The sequence below is a fragment of the Anas platyrhynchos genome, chromosome 3, assembly GCF_047663525.1.
Source record: "Anas platyrhynchos isolate ZD024472 breed Pekin duck chromosome 3, IASCAAS_PekinDuck_T2T, whole genome shotgun sequence".
NCBI classification, from domain to species: Eukaryota; Metazoa; Chordata; class Aves; order Anseriformes; family Anatidae; genus Anas; species Anas platyrhynchos.
The window spans coordinates 41,626,401-41,642,860 of record NC_092589.1 but is presented as its reverse complement, the minus strand read 5'-3'; positions in this window follow the sequence as shown (position 1 = coordinate 41,642,860).

Here is a 16,460-nt window from a genome sequence, read left to right as displayed (position 1 = left end):
TGCCTTTTGGAGGTGGATTCAGAGATGATAGCGCCATGTCAAATGAGGAAGAGCTCTACTAGAAGAGGAAGAATGGTCTCTTCCTATCTTTCTCACGGTACAGTGATACTAAGCAAATCATTCAAACCAGCCTTTTCAGATATTGCTGAGAATTTGGCATTCTTTTTTTCTGGATCCTGCTCTTAGAGGTGCAAGTGTGAAAAAAATGACCTGTACTTTGGGCATATAATTATTACGAAAATTTAAGTCCGATGTGTCACAACTAAAAAACTGAAATAGTTACCATTTCAGCTGCAAAATGAAAACGATACAGTGAAGATAATTAAAAATATGAAACACTTGGATACTATTGTATTGAATATGACAGAAAAAGCCTTGAGGAAATTAATAAAGCTGTCTTGAAAACAGATTTTGAGTAAAGTAAAGCAAGTAAAGGCCATGATTACACACTGAAGAATAAGTCAAAATAGCCAATTGATTTTGTTGTTGTTGTTTAATTTATTTGTGAACACTTCTCATTCTATTCACGAAATGAGACAAAGACCCACACAAAAACAAACAAACAAAAAACCACCCACCCCAAAATAACCTGAATGTGTAATCATTGTGTTATATATTCACAAGGGGACCAATGTAAGGTCAAGTATATTGTCATTTCTGACTTTGAGTGTTTATCTTGGCAACTTTAATGCTTTTTATGTGTCATGTATGTACTGGGAAAAAAAAAAAAAGTGCTATAAATTTGTGGTCACGTCTTTTTTGTTATTATTCTTAATTCTCAATATTACAAAATAACTCAGTGCAGCCCAGTTTCACCTCATTTCTAAAAGAAATACAGTATTTTAGATGTGGTTTTGTACTTCGTGAAGAATTTAAATTTGACATAGAAGAAAATTAGTTCTTTTCAAGGAGAGGTTGGTGCTAGCAGCTTTCAGAAATAACTATTTTCTCTCATCAGAAGCTAACTAAATATGAGCAACATTTGGAAATACCTCTGACCTTCTCTTGTGAAGAGTACTGTAAACTTTTTAAACAATATTGGGCAGTTGGTCAGGAAGGAATGGAGAACGGAGAGATCTAGGCAAAAGCTCCCCTTAGTGAAGTGGAGGGTGAGAAACGGACCACCTCCATTGGAAGTGCTGTTTTCCTCATACCAATAATGTTTCTTGCCCCATGTTGAAAGATAATGTTTCCTTCTTGATTCTTTACCATTGTCTTATGCTATTGCCAAGGGAGCAAGAAGGAGGAAACAAGGAAGGGAATAATAATAATAAAAAAAAGAAAGCTCTGTCCATGGGAAGGGGATAACTACTTTAACAGAGCTCACAACAGAAACCCACAGGCATCCCCATGCATAGATCGCCCTGAAACAACCACGCATAGATACAGACACACACAATATCCTGCTGGGCTTCCAGCCACAGCTCAGTCCCCCTCAAAAAGGACAGAGGTCTTCAAATTGCCACTAAGTTATCCCAATTACTTGCTTTTGGTCATAAACTGACACCATTGTTCTCTTCTACAGGATCCTACACTGGGTTGCCAAGAGGGTCTCTGCAGAGGTTAAATAAAGGAAATATTGTTACAAAAGTATTTAGACACTACTCAAAATCAATAAGGTGGCAGGGGCTCTGGGGTATTTTTATTATCTTTCAATTATTTCTCCTCAGGAAGCTGTTTTCACACAAGAAACTTGCAGGATCAGGCTGTTGTTTGCACAGACCTACATGCTGTAACCCCCACAGCCTACTGTATTGCCATTCTTCTATTTTTCTGGGAGAAGTGGTGATAGCAAACAGTTACCTCAGCACAGTTTTATCCAACCAAGGTGAGGTGTATTAATGCCTCAGATATGCCACACACTAGCTGAGCAGGGGGATCTCTAGCTTTCACAAAGGAAAGACAAACTTCCAAAATTATCAGCTGTGTTTACTTCAGGCCAAAAAAAAGGAGATATTGGGGTCTGGGAAGAATAAAAAGAATGAGAGAAACTACCAAGTTTTCCTTATTTTCCAATTGATGTGTGATGAACTCTGTTATTTCCTTTGACTTTCTCTGGTCATTTTTCATTTTTCTAGCTTTAACACACAAGTTTATGAATGATGAATAAAAGTTCTAGGGTGTCTTTCCACTACCTTGCAGGAAATCTTAACAGAAGTATAACAGAAAGATGAAGAAGAGGTATCTCTCTGACCTTCTTCCAGGTGTCATATCTCTGACTGTGTACTTTTGCATCAGCAGCAACATATATTATAGTGTTGTATTGGGAGTAACGGTCTGAAATGGCTACACATTGTCTCACAAAATTTTTTTTTTAACCTGATAAAGACTCTTCACACTTTGAAGAAATGCTCCTTTGTAGTGAGTTTAGGATGATACAGTTTATTTTAGGATAGTTTCAAAAAGGAAGAGGAATATTCATTTTGTTCACTCTTTTCTATGGTCTCTAATTATCAAAGGAAAGGTAGAAACAGATATGCAGTATTGGTGACTTTGTTGAAATCACTAAGTGTGTTCCCTAAAGGTTTTTTGCTCATCTCTGCTCAACTGCTCATAGTAATGTAATGTCTAAACTTACTGTTTCCAAATTCTTCTCTACTAGAAGGTTAAATGGGGAAAATAAAATGTGCTCACGTTCAGTACAGATGATTCAGTAAGAAACTGTCTCATAGATAATGGATGCTAATGTCTGTGTAAAAGGTCCAAATTACCATATAAAAATAGATTGTAGTTGACAACAGACTCATGGTGACAAGAAGCAGGTAAATATCTCAGGGTCTTTGTACTTATTTTCCCTGGCTCCACCACACTGGTAACACTTAGGCTGTGTTTCTATTTAGCCATTTCTATTACGTACTCTGTCCATTCATCAGCTCCATTTCCTTGTTCTGTCTGCTTTGGACACTAGATTTATTTTTTGTGGTTGTATAAATTGATGAAGCATATAACCATCAAGAGAGTATGTCAGATTTGTCTCTCAATATTGCCTGTTTTTCTTGACTAGGAAAGTCAAGAAAACACACATACTAATAGTGAAATACACTACACATTGCCCCTTCAACAGCTCCCACCGTGTAGTTCATTACAGAAAAAATAAATACATTGGGCAGAAAACAAAATGCTTACAGCAGTAAGTGGGAGTTCACAAACTAACTAAAGAGCTTTGATTCCTATGTCCTCTAGTCATTAAGTATCAAAAGATAGTATAACAGCATAGCATAAATGAAAAAATGAAAACACTGAAGGTAACTTCTTTGTTCCTTTATTACTATTTTGTTTAAATTTGCAGATACACATGTTCCACTCTGGGTGCTTATGGAATACAAAATTGCATAAATATGGTTTTGCCTGGGTAGTTTTTTTTGTTTTGTCTTTTTTTTTTTTTTTTTTTTTGAGCCACAAATTATAATGTTTATCATGCTGATGAAGCAATGGTTGGGGGACAAATATGAAATTAAAAATAGACTTGGATTTCCCAATCATTTGAAGTGCTGGCTTGCAAGCTCATACAGCAATGTTGATTTGTGGGTAGTTAATTTTCTTGGCCATTGTTTTTCTACTGTGTGATGCTGTGAGGTTATTTCTAGGCAAAATGAAATATACAATTATACATAGTAAGAGAATTGTGTAGTAGAAAATGTTCTTGGCACACACACGCTACTCTGAGTACATAACGTGCGCTTGAATGGACTAGCTGTTTTTTGTTTGTTTTTCCATTGGCAAGCCAAGAAATAAAGCACAATCCATTTTGAACTTAATTTTTCCATTTTTTTTTTTTCAAGATTAAGATACAAAATCTTATTTTCCTTTGGATCCAGTTCCAAGACTCTAGACCAAAAGCTTACTTAAGTGATATTTCCATCACGTTACAGATGTTACTTATCCTCTTTTCTACCAAGTTAAAAAGTCTTAAAAGATCCAGATATTTGAGAAAACAAAAATTGATTTCCTTGTGACCATGTTGAGTACAGGTTTTGATCCTGATATAAATATAGAAGTGAAATTTACCAAGGGACAGAGGCCAGCAGAAAGCCATGCACAAACACTGTGTTCTGCAATGTTGGCATAGGGATAGCTCAGTACCGCCTCTATCGCTTCAGGTTTACATTACCTGGAGCCGAGACAGAATGTGGTTAGACAAAGCAGAGAGCTTAAGCTGGGGTTGGACTTGGGTTATACTCAATGTCTGAGGACTGGATTTAAAGCTAATTGAAAGAGAAAGAAGTTTTTCCTTTTTATTTCATAGGTCTTTGGACCAGCCCCAGATTATCTGGCCCTAACTCTTTTGCTCAGTGGAGACAGAGACTGTAGATGCTGTTCCAATATATGAACTGGAGTTGCTGATTCAGAAGAGCTACAATTTACTCCCATGTTGTTTTTCTTCAGGACATCCATTTGTGTTGCATACATGAGAAATGAGATTATTTTAACTTTTAGAAGATGAAACTAATTCTTGCACAGCAAGTAAAAGAACTAACACATCCCTGGGACAACAAAGCATCATTTGCATATTAAGCATTCTGGGAATATATTCTCTTACTATTCAAGCAGGTCTGCCTTGAAATGGAAATACTAGAAGAACAGAGGCAGGATTTGGTCTATAACTTCCAGGTACAAAAAAATCACTTCTTGGAAGATACGGCTAATAATTTCCCGAATGAAAAGGAATGAATAGTTAAAGAACTCAAGTGACTTGGGCAATTTCCACATTTAATAGTATGAATGGACATCCTCTTTTAGCCCCAAATTTTACATTTATTCTCCTATTTAGATGATTTGCAATAAATAAATAAATAAATAAATAAATAATGTAACTGTCTTCCTCTTTTCATTAGGCAAAAAGTATCTTTAGTCCAGATGGGGATGGATTTAGACTGGGGTGAGAACTCTCTACCTATTGGATTCATGCCCTAGATTGGTTTAAAGAAAAAAAAAATAATAAAAAAAGAAGGGAAAAAAAAAAAAAAGAAAAGTTAGCGAGTTGCAGAAAACAGAAAAAAAAAATTGTTCTTGTGACATAACAGTTGGATATTTCTGTTTGCCTCTGCTCAGGATGTCAGATGTTCCTTGAAACAGAACTTAAACAGACTGGTGGAAAAGAGGATTAAAAGAAAAGAACCAAATTGAATAAGGTCAGAAATCCAGAGTGGATACCTTTTTTTTTTTTTTAAAAAAAAAAAAAAAAAAAAAAAAAAAAAAAGGCACTGTTCACTTGTATTCTTTGTAGAAAGCACGTTGTGGAAAATGATCAGTTTCCTAACCAGACTCTGCTAGTAATTTTCTAATTCCAGGGTTCTTTTCCTCTTCCCACTAGTCCCCAGCAGTGCTTCAAAATTAGCTGTAATTTTTATGGTTCAGTCATTAAAGTATGAAATGCATAAGGTTTGGCAGGTAGCAGCAGTGAACCCTGAAATTAAGCATTTCATACTGAAATGTCTGTATTATGCTGGATAAATATGCCTATATTTTTGTTGGAAGGGTTCAAGAGAGCTAAACAAGCTGGGAAAACCTGAAGTCTGCTAAAACTAACTAGGTGAGGGGAAAGGAAAGCAGTTATTTGACTCGAATGGTGGTTGGAGAATGGGGAGAGCAATAAGGGGAAAACTGAGCAAGACACTTGAGAGATGTTGTAATAGAGTTGAAGTATCAGGTTAATATCAGAGAGTTAAGGGATCTAACTGCTCATTCTCTCTCTTTTTCTCATTATACTCTCTATTCCTTTCCTTTGTGCTGCATAGTCTTACATTCATATTTTGTGGAAATACTTCACTCTTCTTTCTTTCATTTTTTTTTTCATTTTCTCACCAATAATCTCACACAAATCAAGGTATACATTCTATTTCTATACATCGTACAGTAGCCTTTGACACCAGGTGAAACCTGGATATTGTTCTATACGTTGGAGCAGAAGGCTTCAACTTGTGCTGGAGGCTGTAACTACTCAGAGATGCTCTAGTGTTAAATTTCAGGTTTGCGCTTAGGTCCCATATGGAGCTGTATAGTATCTAGTGCCAGAGAAGAATATGAATATGGATTTTGTGAATATAGATGACATACTGAGTGGCTGACAATATGAATGCTACCAGCAGACCTCATTCTGGAAATCCGTTTGGTTTAGGTCCTTGGCTAGTGGTTCTGTCTCTATTATTGTAGTATTCTAGTTGAGAACAATTGTATGAGATAATGTCGTATACAAGCTATGCAAAATCTTATGTTAGCCTTAAGCACTGTTCATAGTGTTTTTCTATTTCAAACTTGCACTCCCCTTACTGAGAAGTTCAGCTTCCCTACAGAGCATTCACAGATACTTCTTGGAAGGCACTCTCCTTCACCCACTATTTGTTCTTCACCTGGTGTCTCTTTCCTTTTTCTATTGTCTTCTTAAAGGGCTATGCTAAAGAAAAAGAACCTCTCTTCTGTGCTGTGCTTCAGTTGGTAGGAGGTTTTTCCTATCTTTTTGCCTTCCCTTATTCATTACCTCTGATCTCTTCTGTCTATATTGTCTTGTTCTGGCTATGAAGTGCTGTTTTGTCCAGTGCATCAAATTTACTTTTTGTTTCCCATATGTTCAGTATCATCAGCTGATATCATTAACTGGTGCTGTATCTTTTGCTGGTGTCCTTCCCTTTGCAGGATATAAAGCAGGGTCCTCTTCCCTCTTACATAACCAAATAGGTTGTATCTTGCTGATCCAGCCAGCTTGGTAACACAGAACCTGCAACAGAAAATGTTCCAAAAACTGCTTACAAGTAACCCACCGAAACTGGTGAGGGTATGGAGAATTGTTGTAAAGATGTTAAAATTAGTATCTTAGGAGCATTAATGGATTCTGTTTGCTGAAACACCAGAATGAGTAAACAACTGGACAAGTTTTACAACAATAGCATATGTTGATGTCAGCTGGATTAGCAGGTCATCAGGATCCTAGAACACATCTGTGTGCAGCTTTTCAAGTCACCTAGACTGGGAGACAAAGTAGAGCAAGTAAATCCTGATGGATCACAGAGGTGGAACAGGATAGAGGGATTAATCACTGTCATCTCCTGAATGTTTGCAAAAAGGCACATCCCAAATGAGCACATGGTTTCCAACTGAGAAAGACACGAATACATGAGAAGTTTATAGTTGAAGGGTCCTCTGTGTCGCTGCAGAAAAGCCTGGATAGGAGCATCTGGGTGCCTGCATGCTGGGCAGACCACCATGATGCATCAAGTCTTTAGTGTTTGTTAGCAGGGGGACTATGAGAGTATGAGTGTCCGTGAAGTCTGTTGTTTCAAAAAAAAAAAAATCCCTTTCTACGAGTCCTTGCATGGAGATTTGTTGCATTAGCACTGCACCATTATTTCCTGCAAGCTGGGCAACTTTGCCATCTCAGGGGTGTCAGGGAGAGGAGCTTCCACTGTGCACAGCTCTGACCTTAACCCAGAAGTGGGAGAAGTAAAAAGGAGGATAGCAGGTAGACTATCACACACACACAGGGCAGAGACATTGCCAGCATCCACATCAGAGGATTGATTCAGAGGACTGAACACCTTATTCATTGGGCCACCTGCTTCACCTTTTTCAATGAAACTGTTGCCTGAATCCTAGCCTTGATATCCAGGGCTCTGGATAAGTTACCTCCTCTGTGCTGCCTGAGTACTTACCTACTTTTGGAAGAAAGCTCTTTTTCAATGATTACTACCAATTCCAGATAGTGAACACTACCACAGTTTTATCATTTTTTGGACAGAGCAGAAATAAGAGACTAGTCTTTTGAGTAGAAAGAGAAGCATGCCTCTCACTGACAGATGTGACTTTAATGCTGGAACATACAGTACGTGCCACAAGTTGCACACCGTTTAGCAAGACTGGGCTTCCTGATACCAGCTGATTTGCGAGGTGGTACTTGGTGGTCTGAAGACTTTTCAAGTTGTGTTCTTTCATAAAGTCTTACAGCAAAATTGGAAATATTTGAAAACCTAACTGTAGCGTTCCACATTATCTGAGGTAATAGCCATATAATATTTACCTTTTAAGTGTCAGATCTGTGTTTTCTAGCTACACAAACATTTGATGATGTCTAAGTGATTTAGAGGCAGAAGAGTGTCCATAAACATAGAAACATGCTCTTGCAAGGATCTGCAGTAAGGAGCAGGGGGTCAATAGATCCTAACTGTTAGATGTTGTATGCCAAGATATCAAGGTTGCCTCTTTACTAAAGGAGGCAGGAAGACAAGGATTTAAGCTTGTGCTCTGGTTCCAGAGTTGAGTTTTAGTTTAGCAGTAGGTGGTTTGTAAGAACACTTGTACTTTATATTTAAAACCAGTGCAATCTTAAATTACTTTTTTTTTTTTTTTCCTCACAAACATGTAACTGGCATTTCACACATCCATCAGTTTACACAAAAGGGATCTCCTACAAGATGCCTGTTAAAAATTAGCTCACTTTCATGGCACCTTTAGAGGTTAGTTAAAGTTTAAGTCCCATTAAGAGACATTAGAGTGAGACACAAATGTCATGACATGTCCAAGGCCACTTAGCTGTTGGAACAGAATAACTAGTAAGAACAGGGAATGAAATGGTCTGGCTGTTTTCTGTATTCATCTCATGATTCCTTCATTTCCACTGTCTCACAGTAGATTGTATGTGAGTTCAAACCTGCAAACACTTTTACCCAATTAGCAGCCCCTAAGTCAATGGTCTCTTTCAGCTGTCTCAATTAACGTTGGCTTTTACTGGGTCCCTTTGCCATTTGGATTCAATAGAATATTTATGTAAGTGAGAACTAGTGAGGGAATAGCAGAACTCTTGTGGGCTGATATTCCATTTTGTGCCGTTATAATGGAATTTTTTCAACATTTATTCCTCAGAGGGATGCTTTTTCTTTTTTGTTTGCTTTTGTTTTCAGCTGCTTTTCTCAGACAATATTTCTGTTTCTTTTAAACTTAAAAGAAACTGCCAAATCACTGATATTTTATAAGGTGTTTGATTTGTAAAGGGAGAGCTAGTAAATCAGCATGTTAATTTTTGTTGTCACCCCTCTGCTTAATTTTGCTTTTGTCAGATTTTGTCAGATGATTATCTGTTATGTGTAATTTCATATTTGTCATTTGTCTCTCAGTTTTATAATCTTTGTTGCACTCCCATCTCAAGGCTTCTTGCTTACAGACATCTGACTGCAGCATGATTTTGATTATTATTTTATAAGCCTAAAAGATACAAAATTGCAAAAGGGAGAACTATTTAAATGTAACTGTACATTAAGTATGGTTACTGAGTCATTGTTTCGGTTTTATACAGTGCATATTTCTGGCTAGTGTAAAATGCACTAAGAACCAAATTTAAAAACCATCTGCACCTCCTGTTTCCGTCTAAGACATTATTTATGTTTTTGGCTTTGTACCCTGAGCTAAATACAGAATGTGTAAAGACTGTTAATTAACCCTTTGAGACATGAGTTTCCCATCAATATGTAGAACAGGAACATGTTTTTAATTAGGTAGTAAAACTCTCAGGATTTATATGTGCTCAAAATTTGCTCCATAATGAAACCAAAGGGAGTACATGTTAAATGAATTAAAGGGAGGGGAGAAAGACAGGATGGAACTGTGTTTAAATAAAGCTAAATTTGTATCATACTTTCATTGAAGCCAGGAAAATCAAATTTTAAGTCCAGTGGTCCATTATTAATCCAAGATATCCTAATGAAAATGATCAGTGGTATATACAGATTTTATTGCTGGAGGAGACAGTCTCCTGCTCTTTATCCTTTCTCTTTTCTCTAACATTTTTGATAAGGTTTGTTCATAGCCTTTGCAATTCACCAGGATGCCCAGTGTTCCCCCCCATACAGCGAATCAGTCAATTGAAGAAGGATCTCTGTTTAAAGCTGAGTTTGGCCCAAGTTCATTGAAACATTTGAGCATTTGTCTAACATAAAGTGAATAGTCCTGTTGAAACCAATGGAATCAGTTGCATGCCTAACATTAGCCACACACTTAAACGCAGTAGTTAATTGTGGCCCAAAGAAACTGTGGCTGTTTAATGATAAAATGGAACATTGGTCCTGTGATGTGCCATAACATGAAAACAACAGAATAGTTTGATGGGAATGTAATCTTACATGAACTGTTATTTCAATCCTTAGTTAAACTTTATAGAGAGATTTTAATATTGATACATGCAATAAAATATGCTATAAATAAAGTTACCAAAGCACAGAGCTTGTGTTCTTATTCTGCTGTATTTGCCACTCAGTCATTTCAATTTTAAATCAGAAATTCCAGGAATGCCTAATTCAAGCAAAGGTCTTAAGGGTCTGGAAAATACCATGTTTCAAATAAAAGCTTGTTTAAGTTCCACAAGCACAAGGGAGGGAAGGCAGTTCAAACTGGTAAGCCTATTTGTTTTTCTTTGTGTATATTTATCTTAAAATTAAGCACAATATATGTCTTTCTCTTTCTTTTTTTTTTAAAAAAATGATTTTTATGAAATTCTTCACACTCCTATATTGTATCTTTGAGTGCTATGTTTCAGTCTAAGTGATTTTTTTTTATGGAAAAGTGATAAAACATTAAAAATAGTTCAAAGTACATGTCTCCAGAGCAGCTGAAAAGAGCTCCAGCTGTGTAACTGTTGGTCCAGAGGAGTTCTATGGGCTTTCTGTTTGGTGCAGTGCCATTTTTACTCTTCCCTGGAGAAAATTTCCTTCCACCTTCCCATGCCTTTTGTAACGATCCTGGTCAGAATCAGTGCCTGATCCTTATTAGGCATCATAGAAAAACAGTCCTGCTTAGAGAAGGTTTTTGGGTCCAGAGCCTATAGAATATAACCTGAAAGTCAACAAAACAGCATATCCTGTTCTTATTGCAGTTATTTGCAGCTATGCTGACTAGATATAAATTGATGGTGTTCATATTTTGTTGAACTTTGTATTTCATCCAAGAACTGATGTAAATGATCACCCAAGTTGAAAAGCAATGGATAGGCAGGTTCATAGAGTAGGTAAGGAATATCTTTGGGGTATTATCACTTCATGAAGTTTAAGCTATAGTTTCAAATACACTTTCAACTCGCGTGAGATAGCACAACTTTCAAAGGTAGCACCCTGTCTTCTGCCTTCTGCCACAAAGCTGCTCAAACAACTATGCTGACACAGGGACAAGGCATAGCCACCTCTGGCAGCTGAAGAGCTAGCATAAACTAACTGTGGGTGAAACACCACATTAAGAAAGTAAAACTGTTATAGCACTGCTTAACTACAGAAGTGAAACTCAGACAAATTTAAATCTTAAAACTAAAATGAACTGCTATTTAGATTATATGCAATAAACATGTTTTTATGCTTTCATGTTCAAAAATATTATTGTTTATACTTTTGTATTAAATAAGATCCTCACATATTAGGCAGCTCTGAACATGTCCACTTGAGGCCTTCAGCCCCTCAGTCTGTTCTGTGCAACACCTTAGAACTCCAAGTGCTTGCAACTGGTGCTGCATTCCTGCACTGAAAGATCTGCAGTTGGGTATGAATAAATGAGTATCGGGTTGGAAAGTGAGATAATACCACTCTTATATTAAGATAATCACCTACTTTGATAACTTCATCACCTCACTGTTTCTTTCTGCTTTGCTTTCTGGTTCCCTGCCTTCTACTATAATTCATATTGCTTTGATGAGATAACAGATCTGGTGACTCACATCTCTTTTTCCATTGGTCTCATCTGTTTTTTCCTCTCATCCCTTGATGAACTGATTCGGTTTGCTAATAGAGATGAATTTTTTTATTTGTGTTTTCCCTAGGCTAGTGTTCTGCTAATTGAGTATTCTTTTCTCAGAGGGCTGAATGAATATGCCATTATTAGGACTCCTAAGGAATGTACTAATAGGAACAAGAATTTTAACATGTCTTGATATGATTTTAAACAAACATTTCTCTGATGCTTTGTACTTTGTACAGATATTTCTATTCTTTGTATAAATATCAAGACTTTAATAGAGGTGAATCTCTATGAGGAACACCTGAGTTTTAATAGCATAATAATTGAGTGCTTGAAACACCTTCAGCTTTCCCCCACCTCTAGTATCTTTTACTCTGCAGTCATTTACACTTGTTCAAAGTGAGTGCAAAGTGGGTGAAAATGCTACCTCATCAACTGGTAATGTTTTGCACAGGTGTAAATGACTATTCAAGCTGCAATGTTGTGCTAAAATCAGGCCTCTTATCTATTGTTTGATACAGGTTGATTGGAGGTGAAGCCATTATACTTTTAAAAAGACCTTTTGCAAACTACTGCTCTCTCCTTAAGTTCAAGAGTTTCTCTACTGCTTGTAGTAAGTTAGTAGTAAAGCTAAATGTCAATAGGAAGAATGGAAAGAAGGTAAGATGTACTCTCTAGGTTTATATGATCTTTTATATTTATTTTAAATAAGTAGGACTAGCTGGAAACTTTGTAGTAGAGAGGAAAGTAATCAGGATTCTTCCTTGTATTTACCTTTTACTCTTGTTTATAAACTAGAGATCTGAAGCTTCTTGCTAGGTTTTGTGGCATAATGGGAAGCAGCGCTATACAGCTCTTTACTAAAGGGCATTGATTATTCTCTCTTTGTTGTTTCTTATGCTGGAAAATCAGAGGTGGCAGCAGAACTGAAATCTGACAGTTTGTGGCTTTTGGGTGCTGGCAGTGAATGAGCGAAACAAAAAATATTTATTTATTTATTTATTTTGAGGAATCTGGTATCAACACACAAGTGCGTGATCCCATTTTTGCAATGACTCTTTGGGTTATGGCTGGGCTAAAAGATTTTGGTAAGAGTATAAGTAAACTATAGCAGTATACTGCTCTGGTTGGTTGATCTCTGTGGGCAATACAACATCCTGACTTTATTTTTTTCTCCTATCTTAACATATGCCTGTGTTCTTATGCATTTCATGTGTATTGTGTTCACATACCTATGATGCTAATATAAAGTGTTTCCTATTACTAATTATTTTACTGCATTCAATTTGATGAGATCAAAGCACTTTAATATGACATAAATACTCTGTGGAATTGGAAGGAGATGGTAATTCTATATTCTATCACATTAAAAAAAAATCCTGCAGAAGTTATGTAAAAAGTTATGTAGAAATGTATTGTGTAAAAAGGTCACCTTCGAACATTGTTGCATAAAAATCAGAGGTTATGTAGAGCCCAAGCTCTAGGGTAATTGGAACTTAAAAAGATGATTAAGCACAGGAGCAGCTGAACTGAGATGCAGTAAAATATTCCATCCTTCGAGTCTGGGTAATTAAAATTTTACTGGTATTTATTGGCCTAATGTAACTCTTAAGCTGGCTGTGCTTTGACTGGGGACATGAAGCAGATGAACAGATGTCTGTCCTTGTCTTTGCTCTTGTGTTTCTATGTTTTCTGAGACATGCTGTGCTCTTAAGTCATGGGTTAATCTTTTTTTTTTTTTTTTTTTTTCTGGGGGGTGGGGGGGAGGGTGTGAGGGGTCAGAGGAATATAGTTTATAAGCTTTGATTCCCAGGCAGTGATGATTATTCAGTGGCATGTATTAAATGACCTCAGCAGGTGACCATGTGCTGACACCCCTGTGCTACAGTATGTAGCTGCTATATTCTGATGGTGCTGTCATGCAAGAGGCCATGGACTAAAGCTGGACAGCATGGAGGCCCCTATGTAATTCTGAAACTTGACTATTTCATGCATGTGAGTGACTGAATGCTTCCCCACCCTACCTTATTCAGTAAAAATCCTCTCCCCACCTGTTTCTTTCAATGCTTGCTAGGACTATATTCATCTGCAGAAGAAATCTTCCAACACTGAAAATTCTTCATCCCCAACTGTCTTCTTGTTTTGGTGGAGGGTACATAAATATATAATATTTCATTAACTCAATGAAAGATTGCTTGTACCAGATTTGCTTGAAAAATATTTGTTGTGGAGAAGTTAAAGCTGGTATATTGTATTCTTTGTAGCAGCTGAATCAGTAGGTTGTTTGAAACAGTTTCCAAGGAAAATGAATTGTTATAGTGATATCTCCATGCTATTCACTACTGTTTCCATGTGTTTTATTTTTGTGTCTACATAATGGAAAAATAACTCAAAATAGGTCACTCATCATGTGAAACTAGACTTCCAGTAAAGCGCTCGCGGGCATTTGAGTTACCTGATACGCCAAAGATGTCTAAGAACGAAGTGTGGGCTATGTTTCCTATAGATCTCCAAGATAAACTACATGTAGAGTTTGTGCATGCAGTGGTACATGGAGAAACTCAGTCTACAGCAGGAAACTTAACTGTTCCTGCTCATGGCCTTGAGCGCTCTTCTGCAGGTACCCCAAGTTGTCCTGCTACTATGGTTTTAATCTGTGCTAGCTGGCAGTCTCCTAGCAAGTCCTTGGGCAAGCTGCAAGGAACAGCATAGGCCAGGTGCAACACCTAGACACAAGAAGGGTCAGAAGACAGTTCAGCTATATGGAACATGATCTGTGACATGCCACTTGCCCCTAGGGCCTTCAGTGTTCTTGAGGCTTCTCCATTAGAACAAGGTTAGACAAAGCACTTTAGATGTTGCTCTGTAAAATCAATTTACACTTGAAAACTGTTCAGCGTGAGCTAAATTTTCCTTCAGTTGTCCTCTCTCCTTTGAGGCAAGCATTGTGCTACAGATGCCTGCCAGCATAGCTGCGGCCATCTGCATGCAAATAAGTATGATTCCTGACCTGCACAGCAATCCTAGCAGAACTATCTAATAGAGATACAGTTGTACTGTCAAACTATTTTTTTTTTTTTTTAATATAATAGCTTGTTCAGTTTGGTCAAAACAATGAACAGTTTTATAAGTTGTGTCTACAGTCTGTTTTAGCATGCCAGGTTCCTGTACAGAGTCCTGAAGATCAGGATGCAGGCCTGCACAGAGCGTGATGCAAGGATTAAAATGGCACAACTGGCCTACAAGGTACCTTGCATGCGAGCTCTGTTACCCTACTACCCTGGCATATTCTACAAGCAAACATACATTACCCCTGCAAGCTCTCTGTGTACATTTTTTAATTTTTTTTTTTCTTTCTGCATGCTTATTTCTCCTATACAAGCAGGTCCATGTTGTATATTGACTCAGTTGCTGGAATGAAACTGAGTTTGAACTTTTTTTCCAATCCAAATGTAAAAACACAGCTAACTGAAAACTCAGTTCTTGGTCTAAAGGAAAAGAAGCTGCAGTTATGCATTTTTTATTTTATTTTTTTTTTGTCTCTCTTGCCAAAAAGATCTACAAAGACCCACGTGGGAGAGGAACTGTAAAGTTTCCCATGTAATCATTAATAGGAACTGCTTTTGTTAGTGGCTGGTACACCACTGAAAAATGACAGAGCAAATTTATTTTTGCACTTTTTGACCAAATTAATCTCTGGGATAAGGAGACTGAAACTCTGCTGAAGATCATAGGAATGGTGCCCATTTGTGGAGTGTTTTTACTCTAACCATAATGAGAAAAGTACTTTGGTTGCCCAAACCTTAGTACACAGGCAGAGATATCTTACTAAAGACTGAAGGTCAATATCTCCTATGAAGTTGTTTCATCAAAGCACTCTTCTTTGCCAGAGGCCATAACAAATACTCCTCATTACCTATGACACAAAGGATGTATCTGTATCGGAGAAGGTCGTTACTGACCAGGTTATTGAGGCATCCAGTTCTGTGCACCTACTCCACCATGCAAGCTACCATTGATTTTGACTTATCAAAGTCAAAAATAAAAGTGGGTTCTCTGAATACGTTTTAATGCCAAAAATTTGGTAAACTTGCTGTGCTAATGCCTAGGGAGTAGAAGCATGGAAGTGTGTATATGATCTGATGAAGTATATCAGATACGTGTTGTTTGTGGAGGCTTGTGGATATGGGAGAAGGTGCTAGATTCATGGCTTATTTATCTTTCTCTACTCCTGATGTCTCAGAAACACTCATTAATTATTTTTGTCTCATGGGTGACTCTTGTGCAGAAATAACCCTCGTAGACCAGATAGATATCTGAAACTTTAAGGAAATTTTGCATCCATACATGAACTGCTTAGGTGTATCATGCCTTACAGTAGAAGTACTGTGCTTGTAGTTCATCAACATTCAAGAAGACGTTAGGGAAGAAACAGGTTCTCAGAGAAGAGATGCTTCTGTCTACCAGTCTTGAGCTGAAAGCAGGACTGAAAGCACTCTGTTGTAAGTTAGTGCATGCCCTGTTTTGAGCAGCAACCTGGTAGTGAAAGAAAGTATTTCTTAGCTCCCAGGCTATTCCACTGTCAAGAAATGCCATCTGTTCCCTAACCCCTATAACAAGAGGCTCAGTGAGGTAACTCTAAAGTAGCCTTTCAAAGCCAGAAGGTTTTCCTATAACAAAAAGTTCTCTGCTGCCCCATGGACAGTGTATAGACACTACGATGCCTCTAGAGCACTGTCTGTTGAAGCTGCAAGGCA